Genomic DNA, 5,619 nt, shown 5'->3' with positions numbered 1-5,619 from the left:
TTTTATTAAGATTTTGGTAAGGAGGAAGCTAGAAGTCTTTTATAGGGAAGAAAACATTCTTCTTAGAAGGAGTAACAGATGGTCATGGAAAAAAATTAATGAGCTGCCTTGTAGAAAAAAAAAAAAGAAAAGGTAATAAATGTACAAAGTGTGGGTCTTGGGGTTAAAAATTTTGAAGAAAAAGTACTTTTGGTGAAAACAATGGAAGTTGTAAGTTTCTAGTTCTGAGATAGTCTCCATGGCTGGAAGGCAGCCTTGGAACTGTGGGATCCAAAGTCATTGGTATCTTTACCTCATAGCTGGTTGCCATAAGAAAAATAGATTTTGAAAAAGCAGCTTCCTCAGGAAGCTTGGATTGAGGTATTTTGCACTAATTTTACCCTGTGTTATTGTGATCCTAGTGACAAAGTCAATCAGGCTCTGTAAAGTGTAATTTGGAGTGCCATTTATTAGACCTAACAATATAAGGAAATATAGTATAAATAACCTTACACCCCTTCAGATGCCAGGAACCTCTCTCACATCACAAGGCATTGAATGAGCCTCCATTCACATGGAGGCTGATGTCATTTATGGAAGTTTTCCTCATTTTAGTCTTTTGACCTCTTATACAATTTTATAATATGGACTGGGATTTTGTGTAAAAATGTGTCTTTCTAGGGAGATTTTCACAGCCGAAAAAGCAGTAATTTTAAAAAGAAAGTATTTGAAAAATAATAATGTTTACATTTAATTAGCTTTCTCCTGAGACTGTAGCCATAAGAAGAACATTGGTCAGTCCTTGTATTGAGGGGAGAAAATCCCATGTATAGCAATAAAGGTGATTGCTAGCATATTAGAACGTATGACACTGTATTGTGACCAGCTGAAATAAAGCAGGAATAGCACCTTAATGAAGATGTGTCACAGGAGATCAGGAACACCTCTTCTTTAGAAGAATAACTTGGAGATATGTTAGGTATTTTTCCTGTATGTAAGCTTTTAATTTCCAGATAAAGAAATTTTGAAAGTCCTAAAATTTCACTGCATTAATCTAGAGCACTCACTCTTGTTCCTTCATAGTCCTGGGGACACTTTTTGTTCTTGTCTAAGATTCTAAAATTCTTCAACCTGAACTATACATGAAGATGGTTCTAGGGTACAGAAAAGGCAAGGGACACACATTTAAGCAGGAAAGAATCTTTGTAAGCAATCCATTACCAAACACAATAAAGAAAGCATGTGCGCATGCCAGGAATGAGCTTAGGATTTTTTGTGGGGTTTTTTTTTCCCCTTTTTGTTTCTTTGTTTACAAGAAGTTTTGTCAAAATGTAAAAAGTCCTGGAGTTTTTATTACTCAGGATAAAAAGTAAAAATGAACTTTGTCAGCTTCTTCAGTTTTCTATTTGACAAACATTGCTTCCCTTATACAATCATCTCCCACTACACACTCACCTTTGTCTTTCTCACATGCCTTACTGTTTATGTGGCTGTTTACAACAGGCAAATAGCACAGATGACATCCATACAATTCTGGGAACAGCCTTCATTTAATCTACTGTTATTGCAAATACAGGCAATGTAGCTTCATACTTACAGTTTTCACTCGTGTTCCAGGGAAATCAATAAAAGCCATAGCTGAATTTAGACAAATATCATTATAGTTCTCTCTTTGTCAGCAGTATGCTTGTAGTCTTTAGGTTTGCATTATGTTTCTCCTAGAGAGGGTTCCACCTGTTGTACAATACGTGGGACACATCTGTATGGCAATATGGCCAGTAGCGGTGTGCATGATTTGCTCCTGCTTCTCACCTTTCCAAGGACTCATGGTATTCTGAGAGACACATGACTCTTGCCTACCCTAAGACTGCTTCATCGTATTTTTTATTATGTGCAAGCTGATATAAAACAGCTGTGGCTTTTTGGTTTTCACTGTAAGCTTGTTACGGGGCCATACTCCTTGCTTCTGCCACCATAACTGGAAAGACAAGGTAGATGTTGCTCATCTTGCAATAGTGAGACATCAAGTGCAGTGACTGGGCTTTCAGTTTTCAGCTCTACATCATATGTTGCCCTAAAGGGGATCAGGACAGTGATGATGGCTGGCCTATGAGCTTCCTGTCCTATTTAGCCTAATTGCATACTGCTCTGGGCTCCATAGCTGATAATTTTTATGCTTAGCCTTTCTTATTTTTTTCTCTTTGCCCTTCAGCAATTGATTAATCACTTTCCTGCAAAAGATAGTCATTAGTCTAGGGAGCCTCAGGGCCTTCCAATACTTTTTAAGTGTAGGTTCCTGCCTACCACGTATATTGCAGTGAACACAGACAACATTCCCTCTTATTGAGGATCCTGAGGATCTTTTGAGATTGGCAGTTGTTCTCATTTTGGGGTATTTTTAACCCTTAAAGTTTCTTTGGCTTGTTTTTTTTTTTTTCTACACATCCTCTCGGCACTGCAGCTTTGTCTCAAGCTACAGTCTTTGAGAAACAACACTTAAGCTGTTATTTTTAAGTTGAGAGCATGAAATAAAAGACTGTGCAGTGCTAATACAACAATACGTGAAGGTACAGATATCAAAGTTCACAGTTTTCAGGAGCTTTTTGGTTCTATGTGAAGTGTGACATTTTGAGTAACTGCATTATTTAGTATATCTGAAAGCTCTGAAGAGTTTAAATTTCAGACCCTAAAAATTACCAACCTGTCTAAGAAACAGCAGCAAACTGTTTCATTTTGAAGGACTGATATCATCAACAAAACCTGCAAGTTTTTTCCTGCAGTGTTTTATCACTGACTCTCAGTGAGCCAATTTAAAAATTCCCAGCCATATTCACAATTACGTCATTTTTTGTGTTGCTTCAGTCAGAGCAGGAAGGTAGAAATGTATAGGTACATCCTCCCAACGTAGCAAATAAACTGTGAACATTCATTTCACTTACTATTGGCTTCACAAGCATAGAAAACAATAGTGAGGTAAAACCCGAATTCTGCAGTATTCTACAACTGGATAGATGAGCAGGTGTGCATTTACCATATGATTGGCAGAGCTGTTGTACAGGCCTGAAATTACAGAGCTAAGTAAATAATGCAATAGTTCTACAACTTAAGCCTATTAAGACATAGCTGAATGTATTTCTTTTTCTGAACAGTTTATCAGGTTTAGAATTTTTTAAGTCTCTGTTATTAAAATACTGATTGTCAGAACAAGTACGTGACAGTTCATGTATAGTAGGTGAGATTTTTATACCTTCATTTTCCTGCATGTTTAGATAATAACAAAATGTAGCATTTCAAAACCAAGAAGTGATTTGACAGCTCTGTCTGTGTCTGCTTCTCACCAGCTCTCTATATGTAGGTCTACAGTATCAGTATTGGCATTGCAGCACTTGCAGGCTTGTCTTTGGAATTCAGATTTGTGTATTCACTGAATCTCTTTGCTTAGTAATAGACACTGAATTTGCATCTCCAGAAATAGTTGGTGATTTTTTAATATCCTTCCTGGAACAATCTGTTCCCTGAGGCATGCCTTTACTACTATGGGACTATGCAAGCAATGTAACATACCAAGGACTCACGAATAAAGATTGATATATATGAACGAACTATACGACTTGTGCTCTCTAGAGAGAGGTCTCAAGCCAAGCGCATTTGCAACCTGTCAGTGCTTGTTGGCAGAGATACCCAGGCACACTAAGGTCTCAGAAACATGGATTTTTGAGTGATTACTCACTGTTGCTACTTTCATAACTACCCCGAAGTTCATTTTCCAGCTGCCTCTTAAATCTCAGGTCTTTATTCCATTTATGAACAAAAGTAAACAAATTAACCCTCTGGGAGCTGAGAACAAGGCAAACCAAATGTTATTTCTTATAACAAGATTATGCATTTAATTCCCATATGATTGTGTTTTATAATATCATGACTGCAACAACCTTAAAAAGGCAAGAAGGAATACTAGGGCTCATTTTTTCCCTTGCTTTTTGTACTGCCTATTGCTTATATTGAGCAAGCCCACCATGTGTCTGGTGGCTGCCTAGTGTAAAATATCACCATTGTGCCTAGTGAAAGATTTTTTCTTCCAAGATTTCACTTTCTACTGTTCAACTGTGTCTGTCATGAGAATAAAAAATACAAATATCTGTCAACTAGGGGCACTTATTTTATTAGGACTTCTGTTTTGGTTCATATGTCTCAGTGTGCTACATGATGTCATTTTATAGATTAATGAGGCAGAAGAATGATATCAAAGAGGCACTAGGTTGTTTAGTGCTTAAGTGCTATGAAAAAAGATGGCAAATGCAGTATATATTTATGTTCTTTGTCAGGCTCAGCCACTGAAAGCATACTTGGAGGGTGTGCACACTGTTGCTAGGGAAAAAAAATCATGTGAGTCTCTTACATAAAGGCATTAATATTTTGTTTTGAAATATTGCATTCTTGTCATTTTGCAGGTTATGCCTCTAATAGCTAAAGCCCTTACATAAGGCACCTCTTGTGAAATAATGGAAACAAAAGGTCAGTTTAGAAGGAATAATAAAAAAGCTACAACAAAACAGAGCAGATTGCAGTGTAATTGAGATTAACTAGTACTGCCTTGGCTTGCTGCATTTCAAAACAATGAAAGAAGAGTGAATTATTAATTTGAGGCATTTTTTATTGTTAAATCAGAATATGTATCCACTTAGCATAGGACAAATGGGAGGAGGAGATCAGTAAAAGGAAGTGGAAGAAAATATCCTGTGGTACTTACATTAAAGATGAAATTAACTTTGTCTCATGCCTTTCCAAACATTGTTTAGGCATTTTAGATATGTTCAAATCTCTGTGTGATAGGAATATGTAGCAAAATGTATAATCTTCTCAAGAAGTGATGCAATACCAGTTCTTTGATGCATTTGGGCATATGTTTAATATAGTCTTTTGTAATTGTACTGTTGTCATGGTTTGACATGACACTCATTTCTGGTAAGGGGGAAAGGGACTGTAAAGATAGCTCCTGTAAGAAGTTGTTCAAAACTCTCCCCAGCTCTGAGCCAGACTCATTGCTGAGGTTGAGCCAATGAGAGGCCTCCACGATGACTTTTAAAGAAGAAGCCAGAAGAGGACTGTTTTTCCTGTTTCTTCTTTTTTCTTTCCCTACTTTTTTTTTCAGCTGGTGGTGGTGCAAGGAGTTGAAAGAGAGAGAGAAGCAACCATGCGGACCCAAAGGTCAGTGAGGGAAGAGAGGAGGAGGTGTGCCGGAGCAGAGACTCCCCTGCATCCTATGGAGAGGACTGGTGAAACAGTGATTTGTTTGCTCTTCATTTAAACACCCCAGATCAGGGGCAGTGACTCACTTCATTAAAGACCCCATACCAGGGGCAGTCATTACGGCCAGAGGAGGCCATGTCCCATGTGAGGGACCCCATATTCACAGAAGCTGTAACTGGGAAAGAACCCACACCAAAGAAGGTCATTAAAATTATGCCCACCCAGAAGAGGCTGTGTCCCGAGGGAGGGACCCTGTATCTGCAGAGGCTGCAGCTGTGTGAGAAAGCTTATGCCAGAGACTTTCATTAAGGACTGTGTCCTATGGGAGGGACCCTGTATCAGCAGATGCTGCAGCTGCTGGGAAAAACTCACACCAGAGAAGGTCATTAA

Source organism: Colius striatus, chromosome Z (assembly GCF_028858725.1).
Source record: "Colius striatus isolate bColStr4 chromosome Z, bColStr4.1.hap1, whole genome shotgun sequence".
NCBI classification, from domain to species: Eukaryota; Metazoa; Chordata; class Aves; order Coliiformes; family Coliidae; genus Colius; species Colius striatus.
This window is presented reverse-complemented; position numbering follows the sequence as displayed.